The sequence below is a fragment of the Cornus florida genome, unplaced genomic scaffold (genome assembly GCF_030987335.1).
Source record: "Cornus florida cultivar Cherokee Brave unplaced genomic scaffold, ASM3098733v1 CherokeeBrave_3.0.0_Hap2_Chr09, whole genome shotgun sequence".
NCBI lineage: Eukaryota > Viridiplantae > Streptophyta > Magnoliopsida > Cornales > Cornaceae > Cornus > Cornus florida.
Genome location: NW_026775579.1, coordinates 9,033,272 through 9,046,975, shown reverse-complemented (window position 1 = coordinate 9,046,975; position 13,704 = coordinate 9,033,272). Strand labels below are relative to the sequence as shown.

At 35.5% G+C, this 13,704-nt stretch overlaps 1 pseudogene; it reads right to left on the bottom strand.

The window, feature by feature from the left end:
* Positions 1-12,298: 12,298 nt before the first annotated feature.
* Positions 12,299-12,397, bottom strand: LOC132275563 (small nucleolar RNA R71; annotated as a pseudogene).
* Between the last annotated feature and the right edge of the window lie 1,307 nt (positions 12,398-13,704).

The window sequence follows — 13,704 nt, the reverse complement described above, 5'->3', positions numbered from 1 at the left end:
TGAAATGATAAACACATAGCATCCAAGTATACAAGATAAGTACACTAACCACAAATCACAAGCTACAAGAAATCCAGGATTTACAACTTGGAAAGTAATACGAAATCAAATAATGGAAAGACTAGGATACGTGGCCATGAGACCATACAAGTTATTTTGGGTAATTACGACCCACAAGGTACTACCTAGTGCGCACTATGACTTAGTAGAATTCTTGCCCTCCATTCTAGAGCCAAGCCCTAGCCATCAACATTTCATATCCTTACAAGCTTCAAAAAAATCAACTAGTTCATGACATTTATATAATCTCAATGCATGAAACTACCTACCAAGCACAAGTAGGGTAAAACCACACAAACCATGCCCTAAGGTTTCATGTCTAAAGTGGCAAACTAATGATACTACACATTATGCCATATGGATTTAATATTAATGTAAGCCACAATTAATAATCATGAAATATAGTAATTTACCTACAAGTAATTTCAAGTGCTGCATATAAGATTTTCATACTAGACTTTTAATGAAATCTCCATTACTTAACAACATAAGTGCAATTTCAAGATATTTATAATAAACCCTCAATGAAATCACAAGTATTAGGCAAATCATTGAGCAATAACCTATCTATACAATTTAATAGTCATATACATGCTTTTATCCATAATTCCGAAGTCAAGTATATAAAATCTCTATTCACATGCAATGACAAGAATTTAAAAGGCATGTAATCAATATATATTTAGCTCCAATATATATAAAACCAAAGAGGATAAACATACAACCAGCCCTACCTCACAAGAGGATTGTTCCTCTTGAATCCAAGAGAAGCAAAGGAATTTCAAGTTTTCCTTTTAGGGTTATGAAGAGGAAGGTGAGGCAAAGCTTTTGTATTCCAAGCTTTATGGTCTAAGGTGAGTGGAAGGGTATCAAAAATGAAGTCAAAGCTCTAAGTCAAGCTTTGCTTCAATGGTGGCTAAGTTAGGGTTCTTGAGAGGAAAGAGATAAGTGTATCAAAAGTGAAAAATCTAAGTTAAAATGGTGGGATTCTCCACTCACTAGGTGCTCTTGCACTACCTGCATAACCTCCATATTATTTGTTCCTCCCATATGTCACTAATGCAAGACCAATTGTGAAGCCTACACTTGTCATCATCCTAAGTAAACTTCCAAGACTTAATATTGAGCCTACACTTGTCAACCATCCATGCCAGCAAGTGCTCCAATCCTAGGCCAACAAGTGGGTGAATCTCCACCCTCCAAATGTCAATAGATTATGTTTCCAAGTCACTCCACCCCAATGCCAACAAGTGGCACCATGAGAATGTGACACTTGTCACATTTTTCAATAATTGCAAAAAAGGTCCTTTTTGAAATTATCTTCAAAATTAAATTACAAAAAGGTCTCTAAGACGAAAAATAATTACTTTATTTAATTACACCAAAACCCCTCAAGTTTAGAGTAATTACCAAAAGTTATGCATTTATGCCCTTTACAAGAAAAGTAAACATTTAATATGTTTTTCTACAAAAGTGAAAATGTAGATATCATGGAAATGAAATATCATGGATGTATGCAAAGCCAGAATCAAATCCGAGCACAAAAAGTGAGGTTATGTAAGGGAAAATGAAAAATGACTAAAGGACGAAATAGGGAACAGACGAAAAAGAAATTTACCGAAAAAAGAAAAGAAGGAAAATGACGTGGTCATTGCACAATATACCATGGTATTGACCTTAAAAGATCTCCCGTGTTGGTAAGTCAAAGTGACCAATACTAAAACTTGAGTCCACTAAACCTCTCAAGATTTAGAGCTTAATGTATCTAGTAGATAAGAATCACACCAAAATAATAACAGTAATTTTTATGGTGTGTTCTTACAGTGATCCAGTTCAGTGTACTCTAAGCACACTAACACACTGCCTTAGAGTCAACTACTCCAATGGTCGAGACAAACCATCCTATCTTATAGATGTTAAGTGTGTTATAGTCTTACAGATAAAAGTGCCCAACTTTTATCACTGACTGCGAACAATGCCAAGGTGCAAGAAACTGGTGAGCCCAAATCTCCTACGTGTAAATCTCATTTACACACTTAAGTCACCTATAATGCAACTTGAGGACTATAATGCATCTCATACAAATATATGTAAAGCCCAATGCATGACTATCATATTTACTAATAAAATATCGAATAAATAATAAATAATTGGCTTGTAGGGCATATTTTCCCAACAATCTCCCACTTGCACTCAAAACCAATTACCATTACATCAACACCCATACCTTTAACCTGAGACTCAAAAACCTTAGTAGGTAGATTCTTAGTAAAAGGATCTGCATGATTATTTGCAGAAGCAATCTTAGTGACAACAATGTCCCCACGCTAAGCTATATCTCTGATGAGATGATAGTTGCGCTCAATGTGCATTCCCTTCTTGTGGTTCCTCGGTTCCTTGGACTAAGCAATTGCCCCACTATTATCACAATATAAGATAATAGGAGATTGTGCTAGTGGTACCACTCTAAGCTCTAAGAGAAAATTCTTAAGCCATACAGCCTGTTTAGCTGCCTCTGAAGCTGTTACGTACTCGGCCTCCATGGTGGAGCCTGCAATGCAAGATTGTTTCACGCTCTTCCAACTAATGGCTCATCCACCAAGGGTAAACATATATCCTGAGGTAGATTTCCTGTTATCCCTATCTGACTAGAAGTCAGAGTCTGTGTAACCTACTAGAAGTAAATCATCACCCCTATAGATCAACATGTAATCTCTTGTCCTCCTCAAATATTTAAGGACGTGCTTTACCGCTATCTAATGTTCTTGTCCAAGGTTGGACTGATATCTACTGACCATGCCGACTGCAAAATAGATATCTGGTTTAGTACAAAGCATAGCATACATGAGGCTTCCTACTGCTGAAGCATAATGAAATACCTTCATGCGCTTTTCCTCCTTTGGTGTATTAGGACACTGTTGTTTAGAAAGAGCAATTCCATGCCTGAAAGGTAATAAACCCCTCTTGAAATTATGTATACTAAACTTAACGAGTATCTTATCAATATAAGCAGTCTGAGATAAGGCCAGCATTCTATTTTTACGATCTCGTAAAAGTTTAATCCCTAAAATATAGCTGGCTTCCCCCAAGTCCTGCATATCAAATTGATTGGATAACCAAATTTTTACGGTTGATAACATTCCTACATCATTTCCAATTAGTAGTATGTCATCAACATATAAAAGTAGAAATACCACCACGTTTCCTTCACTCTTCTTATATACACAAGATTCTTCCAGATTCTGATCAAATCCAAAAGATTTGACTGCTAGATCAAACTGAATGTTCCAACTATAAGACGCCTGCTTAAGTCCATAAGTAGACCTATATAACTTGCAAACTGTATGCTTTTGGCCTTTTGCTATGAACCCATCTGGTTGCATCATATAGATGTCTTCCTCAAGATGGCCATTCAAAAAGGCCATCTTAACATCTATTTGCCAAATCTCATAATCGAGATGAGCTGCAATGGATAAGAGAATATGAATAGACTTAAGCATGACTACTAGTGAAAAAGTCTCCTCATAATTGATACCCTCTTTTTGAATAAACCCTTTCGCTACAAGCCTTGCTTTGAAGGTTTCAACCTTCCCATCTGATCCTCTTTTTCGTTTATAGACCCACTTGCACTGTATAGGTTTAATGTTTGCAGGTGGTTCTACCAGCTCCCAAACCTGATTGGAGTACATAGACTCCATCTCAGCCTTCATAGCATCTAGCCAAAGTCCTGAGTTATAATTATTCATAGCCTTTTCATAGCTGAAGGGATCTTGCTCTTTTAGGATCATCTCGTAAGACTCTCCCAAGAGCGTTAACTTATCAGGTGGCCTGATAACCCTCCCACTATGCCGAGGTTCTAGTATAGTAAGAGGTTCTAGATCTGTGGTATCCGGTGTCTCATTAGGTACATCTGTTATTTCCACTCCTTGATTGATTGGTGTATCTATCAACTCCTCTAAAATAATTCTGCTTCAAGAATGGTGATTCATTATATAATCCTCCTCGAGAAAAATAGCATTCATACTAAAGATTAATTTTTGCTTCTTAGGATCATAAAATGAATAACCCTTTGTACCCTTTGGGCAGCCCACAAAAAGATAAACATCTGATCTTGGTCCCATTTTCTCAAGCTTTCCTTTCCGCACATGTGCAGGACACCCCCATATACGTAAATGTTGTAAACTAGGCTTACGCCCGGTCCATAATTCCTTAGGAGTGTTAGAAACTGCTTTAGATGGAGCTAAGTTTAGAATATAAATCGCCGTTTCCAAAGAATACTGGTAGACTTGAATAACTGATCATCAATCTTACTATGTCAAGTAAGGTTCTATTCCTTCTTTCAGCAATGCCATTTTGTTGTGGTGTGCCTGGTGCAGATGTTTGGGATATAATCCCATTTTCTCATAAATGTTCCTCAAATTCACTAGAGAGGTATTCCCCTCCTCGATCTGATCGAAGAGTTTTAGAGCTTTTACCCGTTTGCCTTTCACTTTCTGCCTGAAACTCTTTGAATTTATCAAAAGCCCCAGACTTGCGATTCATAAGGTAAACATAGCCATACCTAAAGTAGTCATCTGTGAAAGTGATGAAATACTCATATCCTCCTTTAGCCTTGATGTTCATAGGACCACATACATCTGTATGCACCAACTCTAGTACCTCTTTAGCTCTATGCCCCTTGGCCATAAAAGGCCTTTTGGTCATTTTACCCTCGAAGCAGGATTTGTAAACTGGAAATGGTTCAACCACTAAAAAGCCCAAAGGCCCATCCTTAACCAATCTTTGGATCCTATTTAGATTAACATGACCTAACCGCAAATGCCAAAGATATGTAGAATTATTTGAAAGAATCTTCCTTTTTTGTGGTAAGACACTCGATGTATCAATCATTTCAGTAACATACAAGGAGTGAGGTGTAGGAGTAGTTAGATATAGACCGACCACCAATGTACCAGAGAAGATAAACTTTTCATTTTTCTTTATCAAAACTTTTGAATCAAATAATTCTAAAAAACCAGATTTTGAAATAGCCGAAATAGAAATCAAGTTTCTTCTGCTTTCTGGTACATAAAGCCAATCTTCCAATAATAAACTCCTACCATTTATTTTTAAAATAACCACTCCCACTGATACTACTGCTACCCTTGCTTGTGAAGTAAGTTGAAGATAAATCTCCCCATCACTTAGCTTTCTGGTTTCCTGGAACCGTTGCAATGAATTGCAAACATGGTTAGTGGCTTCAAAATCTACACACCAGGTATCTGTAGATCCTGCCACATAATATGTCTCAACAACAAGTGAGTGAAAAATATCTTCAGAGTGTTTCTTAACAAGATATACCAAACAATTCATTTTCTTGTGTCCCTCCTTGCCATAATGGAAACAATTACCTTTGGACTTATCTTGCTTATTGCCCTTAACCTTGACAACCCCAGCACTAGAATCAATTTCTTTGTGCTCCTGGATGTCATTAGGGCTAAGCTCAGAAGGGCACTCTTGAGTGAGCACAGTATGAAGATTTCTCTTCAGTTAACATAGTTCGACTTGGTTAATTTGTTGTCCTTAAGTATGGAAGCAGTGGATTAAAAATATTCAACATCTGAAATATAAACATTCATGCATAAATAAAAAGGCATACATTCAGAAACAATAATTAAACTTTAGTTTTCATATAGTCTCTTAGTGGGCCTCTCTAAACCACAGATGTAATTAAAACATCGGTAATCATAATCCATGTATGTATTCACTCTTTTCTCTCAGGGGGTAATAAGAACATGCCACTACCAAAAGATTATGTCACTACCTTGATTAGACGGAAACAATTTCCACCATATCCCACTATCTAGGCATCTCTTGCCAAATGAAATATGGTAACCGATTTATCCTTGGCCTCTAAGTGAAAATACCCCCTGAGGTGGGGTGTACTCCCACTTAGTCAAGTGTATACCATTGTCTAGAAGTAGTGCAATTGAATGAGGTCTATCTCCTAATGGTGATCGTCCCCATCCGCCTGCCGCTAGTTCTATCCTGCGAGATCTACATCTAGTAACCAGTGAAACAAATACCCTCTGGAGGAGCACGCAAGATTGGTAGCAAGGTATTTGTTCCACCTTACAATAGATCGATAATGGAAGGCTGTGGAATTTAAGATTAAATATCGCTCCCACTTAACTTTTGAAATCAGAGAGTTTTAAATTCCATACATCCTATGCATAATGTCATCACATTACAATATTAATTTTAATCTAAATAATATTGGAATCTATTTTAAAAATTCTTTTAGGCTAATCCATTTTAATCTCAATGAGCCTAATCCATTTGGGTCAACTTAGCTCAATTTCTTAAGCTTAACTATAGGATAATCCTATCCTTTCCACAAAATTTAATTAAAAATAAAATTTTCAATTTTCAAAAAATTAAATTTTTGAAAATATTTTTGAAAGTGCTAATTTTTTCAAAACAACCAAATAAATAATTCCAATTTTATTTAGTTTAAAATTAACTAAAACACAACTAGAACAATTCATAATTTAAGCATATAACCATCACATGAATATAAGCATGCAAATAAAAATCATGTTGCACCATAAATAGTGCTAATCCCCTCTCATGGCCGGTAAAATATCATCTCATGATCATCTTGTGTTTCCAAATCCCTCCATTGGAAGCCTTTGACTCTTATCTTGTTTGAATCATTTCTTGAACTCTTCAAGAACTTCAACCCTAAATTTTTTAAAAAAAAATAGTACAAGGCTTTATCCTATACCCAATTTAGGGCTTACAAAAATCCTAAACAAGGTAAAATTAATTAATCTTATTCGACTAGGGAAAACCAATCCTTATTAGATCAGACCTTTAAAACGCTGCCTCTAATTAATTAATTACATCACATATAATTAAAAAATAAATTAAAAATTCTTACATTTCTGGGCACAAAACCGAAGTAGTATAAATTATCATGAAACTTATTGTATATGAAATAAAGCATAATTACTTTATATGCACATGATTCTATTTCAATTGAAAAGCATTGACTAGAAAAAGTATAAGTGGACTAGACCATTAACAAGGTAATCAAAAGATTATCTATTGATTAACTTGGTGCAGTTGACTACTAATATAGTCTCCTATGAATACTTATATATATATATATATATATATATTAAAAACCCTTTGTAATTAACAGCCCATCACATGGGCGTAATACTAAAAGTAATAAAAAAAAATTGCCTTTTCTATCACTGTGCAATCATACTTCTTCCTTTACGTTACCCATCACATAGGGTGTGAAAGCAGGTCACAAGCGGCTGCCTATGCAAGCCGTTGCAAACAAGTATTTTATTATTTTATTTTTATGATCTGATTTCCATCTCATAGATTAACATATCAAATAAATAAAATAATAAATAAATTATATATTCATGAAACAAACAAATAAAATTCATAAATATAAATCTATACATGCATAGATAATAATCAGGTATTCAAATCATCACTGTGATTTGATGAAAAGCATGTTGGTTGCTTTGATACCAATTGAAGGCACAACTGAAGCGATTATAAAATTTTAGGAGCGTAACCACATAATATTTCACCAAATCAATAGTTGGAGTATTTGTAAAAGATTTTATACCTTTGGACGATTGATTAATCGTTAACACTCCGAGAATAACAATGAATTAGATTGGTCCTTCTTTGGCCTTGAACACCTGTAAACCTTCACCTCTATGTCCCTGGAATACACAGGTCTATGGAAACCCTATATCTCTCACTCTCGTTATTATGTATTCTGTAAGATTGTGTGTGAATTACCGAATTTCAACCTGAGAGATATATCGTGTATATAGATAGGGCTAGAGATGAGGATCAAAAGGGATTCTTATCTTAACTCCAATTAGATAGAGATAGAGTATAACTCTATCCTATCTAATTAATTACAATAAGCACCACAATAATATTGTAATTGCACTCTAGGATTCAGAAATTACAACAAGGCTTTGTCATACTAAATAACTACATATAAGTCCCTCCACTACCGAATATCCATAAGTAGCCCCAAGGAAAATAAATACTATCCCACCTAAGTCATGCTTATTTTTTATATTCCTTGAGTAACTAATTTAATCCTTATGATCATTGAATTTCTTTTATAAAAGAATTTTTCAAAATAAATATTTTTGTCAATAAATAATAGAAAAATAATTTAGTAAACATTTTACTAAAGTGTCCTGGTCAGGTTCCAGTGATCAAACTTATTAAATTGCACCAAGGGGATTTTCTAACTCTTATAGAGTATGGATTCCACGTTGAGCATTTGTATTCCCAAAGCTCCAACATTAGCCACCCAAGATACCATGGTATTGACCTTAAAAGATCTCACATGTTGGTAAGTCAAAGTGACCAATACTGAAACTTGAGTCCACTAAATCTCTCAGGATTTAGAGCTTAATGTATCTAGTAGATAATAATCACACCAAAATAATAACAGTAATTTGTATGGTGTGATCTTACGGTGATCTAGTTCAATGTACTCCATGCACACTAACACACTACCTTAGAGTCAACTACTCCAATGGTCGAGACAAACCATCCTATCTTATAGATGTCAAGTGTGTTACAGTCTTATAGATAAAAGTGCCCAACTTTTATCACTGACTGCGAACAATGCCAAGGTGCAAGAAATCGGTGAGCCCAAATCACTTGCGTGTAAATCTCATTTATATACTTAAGTCACCTATAATGCAACTTGAGGACTATAATGCATCTCATACAAATATATGTAAAGCCAATGCATGAATATCATATTTATTAATAAAATATCAAATAAATAACAAATAATTGGCTTGCAGGGCATATTTTCCCAACAATAGCTCACTCATGACAATCCCGACAACCAAGGTCATAAAACCCCAACATAAGTGCAGGAAAATGAAACAGTACCACAAGCTACTCACATAGCACATACTTGCAAAAATTAAATTGCATAAATAAAATAAGACCTTAGTACTAAGCACACAGTACACAAAAGGTAAATTAAGCAAGCCACCTATCACATAGGGGTCAAATAAGTGACAACACGCTATACACCACTAATGGTACTAGCATGCTAAACAGATACTGTAAATGAAAACATATTATCTATATCCTCATACAACTACCACATAGTCATATATCCTAAACATGTTTCTAAGGCATGTGATAAGTGCTGAAAAGTGTGCATTTAAACCCCTTAAGCTTGAACGTTCTAGGACTTTATTCTATCTTATTTTCCCATTTTAGTCTAATTTCATGTTATGTCCCTTTTCAGGCACTTATCCCCAACATAAGTCAATTCAGCTGAATTAGAGCATTTAAAGAAGCAATCTCAAGCTTAGTGGAAGAAAGGAGCAAAGTAGAAGTAAAGTGGTGAGAAGAAGCCTTCTTCGATCGATCGAATCAAGCTCCGATCGATCACACTGTGATCGTTCCAACCATGCCATGATGGATCGAGCCTTTTGTCCTTATCTTTAGGAAAATTTCCCTTTCGATCGATCCAACATTTCATTTGATTGATTGAACCCTTTTGATCTTATCCTCACCTACCACTTTTGTCCTTTTCCCAAAATATCCCAAAAATATCTTAGCCTTGTCCTTATCCAAAAAGTGCGCCGATCCAAGTAACCTTGTGATCGATCGAACTGGCTTAAGTGCGTAAAAAAAATAGAGTTCTTGCCAAATAAAAGGTGTGCTCATTGTGCAATCATTTGGAGGTCCTAGTGCACAAGGTCTGACCATTGGGTGTGACATTTGAGCTACCTATATAAGGATTTTGGTTATTTTGAGTAGATATATAATAGGGAGGTTGATTAGGTTTTGGAAAGAGGCTAGAGATTAAAGAGAGAAATACACATTTTGGGAAAGTTCTTCCACTCATCTAGGGTTTTTACCAAGAGCATAAGAGGAGGATGATGATTTCTACCATGGAGATAGCCCTTGAGGGTTGGATGACAACATCAATGAGTGACTAAACCATTCTCTTAGGGCTAGAGATAGCCCTAAGCATGCTTCATTGACTTTGATATTTTGTAATTAATGGGGATTTGTGTTGTAATTCTTGTCTTGACATCTTATATATATAAAAATCTTATTTCTACAATGATTTGTATGGTTTAATACTTCCAATTGATTATTTAATTTTATCCATATGTCTATGTATACTAGAATGAATATTCATGTATGTATCTCTAGATTTTGTGTCATTGATGCATGTATATGTGTGTTGATATTATGAATCTAGTGATGGTCAAGGCATAGTGCTTAAATAGATTACTCTTGTGGTTTGTTTGATGATTCATACTTATTTCTTGATGGATTGTGCTACCTCCTTAGTTTAATTAGTTTGATTTCCATGTCACTAGCTTAGTTGTAGTGTACTTGCTTTATTTTCTTAGATAGGTGGACAATCTATACTTGTTATTTGATGTTCCATGCTTATAAATGCAAGTAGTATATTTCTCTAATTTAATGAGTGTGCATTAATTATGGACTTATGGAAGGATTAATGGCTTAATTTGATATGTTGTCCTACTCACTAGATTGACTAGATAATGTATGCTTACTTGACCATCCATGTTTGATAATTCAATTAATGGCCCACACTTCCATTTACAACACACAATTCCCCTAATCCATCAACTATTGAATGTCTAGGAAGGTAATGCTTAGTGGTGAACTCTATGACCCAAGACTCCCCTTTTATATTCTCTACACCTCATTTGTTTTAGTTGTTTTACATTGCACTTATTTAGTTTAAATTGTAGTCTAATTCAACAAACAAACCATCTTTTGATCATTCGACCTACTAATCCGACATTGATTTCCAAACAAAAATATGCTTCCTTTCCCTTGGGACAATCCCTACCTACTCTAGCTACATTAATATTTAGTAGTGGTAGTGACATTCTATAAATTCAAACTTGGCGACATTTAATCACTCGGCTCGGTTAGGCACACCAAGTTTTGGCGCCGTTGCTGAGGAATGGCAACGTCGTATTTTGGGAATCAATTAGGAATTAGTATTCTTTTGATCTTATCTTTATTTTATTTTATTTTGGTTACTTATTGTGTTTATTCTTGATTGGCTAGGTGTATTGAGCCAAGGGAAGTGAAGCAAAAGGATTCTAAAGTAAACCAAGAAAGCTAAGCTAAGCTAAGCAAAAGTATAAAAAGCTAAAAATATAAAAATTTGCAAAGCAAGCAAGGCAAAGAAAAAAAAATTAACAAATAATTTGAAGTTGCTTAAGGACCCTTTGTGAGTTTTTCTGACTCTCTCTCTAGCTAAATCGTCGGCCTGCGTGGTGGCAAATTTTTATTTTCTTAGATAGATTGTGAGCTTACGTGGAGGCAATTTACTTTTCTTGCATATTGTTTAAAGCATGGGAGTATGGGATCAATGTATGTGGAGGTTTGTTGATTGATTTGTTGTGGAGGAGAAGTGCTTGCTACGTGCTTGTTGTTGAGTTGTTGTTTGCTTTGATTGTGCATGCATGGTCGTAGGTCGTTAAATCCTACTCTTGTCGCACTTAATTTGAATCTAGAATCCATTGTTCGTAATCCTAGGGGAAGGGGTAATTCTAGTGACTCCATTTTGTCAATGGAGGAATATAATAAGGACCATGTAGAGGACCTTGGTCACATCAACCAACAAGGTATTCTTCACCATAATGTGCATCATAACAACATTCAAGTACCATTAGGTATGCCAAGACCTTTCATTCCATAACAATAAGGCCAAATTCCATTAGGTATGCTTCAGCCATTTTTTGTTCGACCCTCACCTCCTGTTGTTCAAGTAAATTATGGTGCTCGTGTCGAGCCACCGGTTGTGAATCCTCCTTTTACTTTAAGAGATCATTATGTGCTAAATGAGTATAATGCACCAATATGCATTCAATTACCTCCATTTAGAGCACACCATTACGAGATTAAACCATAAATAATTCAAATGCTTCCCAATTATCATCGGCTATCGAGTGAAAAACCTTACAAGCATTTGGATAAGTTTCTTGAAGTGTGTTCCACCGTGATACACGGACATGCCAGAAGAAGTTTTGAGGCTTAAAATTTTCCTTTTCACCCTTAAAGATAAAGCAAGATACTGGTTTAACAATTTGAGGCCTTTTTCGATAACTTCTTGGGTAAAGATGCAACAAGAGTTCTTGAAAAAGTACTATCCGGTATCAAAGACCAATTCAATGAGAACTTCAATTTGAGAATTCTCATAAGGGGATGGGGAATTCTTTTATGAGGCATGGGAGCGATTGAACAATTTGGTTAGGAAGTGTCCACACCATGACATTCCTAAATGGCAATTGGTTCAATTTTTCTTTGAAATTTTTTTAGATAATTATAAAGGAATGGTAGATGCTTCTATGAATGGTTCATATCTTGATAGGCATGAGGATGATGTATGTCGTCTATATGAGAGCATGAGTGAGAATTCAATGCATCGATCTTTATCCTCCAAAAATGGTAGAGACCTAGGAGAAAAGAAGAATGTCGGCTTGTATCAAGCTGACCATTCCAATGATATAGCCACCGAAGTGAAGTCTTTATCCCAAAGGTTTGATCAATTTTTGATGAACCAAAATTCGGTGAATCAAGTGTCTTCCTCCCCTAGTCATACTCATCATACTTCAAATGAATCTTGCATGACTTGTTCTAGTGTTTTACATTCTACTTCCAATTGTCCCCATGGATATGTGCAATGTGAACACCATGAATAAGTGAATGTCACTTTGTCAACCAAGGGAATAATCCCTATGGCACTCATTATAATGCTGGGTGGAGGAACCATCCAAACTTCTCTTGGAAAAGCTAAGGGGAACGCTCAAACCCTCCCCAAAGTGGTTTTCAAGGCAAGTGTGTTTCGCCCCCAATGCAAAGCCAAGGTTCCCAAGGTTATAGATCATTTTACCGAGCACCACATGGAAACCAATTTTCAAACTCTCACTTTCCAAATCAATCTTCATATTCTCAAAGGAATTCAAGGAGTCTCGCATTTGAGGAGAAAGTCTTAACCGCTTTGGATACTTTGGAGTCAAATACCCAATTATTTCATTCTCATTCCCAATCAATTGCAAAGCTAGAAACCCAAGTCGGGCAAATAGCTAATACATTGAATGCTAGAGAAAAAGGGAAAATGCCTTTGAATCCACCACCCAAGCAACAATTTGTTGTGGAGACCAATTCCTCTTCAGAAGGTCATATAATTGAACATGTAAATGCGGTGACCACTTTCATTTAGGAAAAAAAAATGTGTTGACCACTTTGAGAAGTGGAAGAATTGTCGATGATCAAATTGGTGTTCACCATGAAGAGAGTGAACCGATGCAACCAAAAGTAGACACCCATCCCATCTCACATCCTATTCCTCCTTCATTGCATGTGAAAGAACCCTTTGTTGAGAAAGATTTGAAAAATGATTGTGAAAAAGTTTTTGAGCCCAAGGCTCCATTTCCAAATGCCTTTAAAGGATCCAATTCTTTTAAAAAATAACAAAGTAAAGCAAATGAGATAATTGATATGTTTAGGCAAGTGAAAATCAATCTTCCTCTCTTGGATGCAATTAGACAAATTTCAGCTTATGCAAAATTTTTGAAAGAC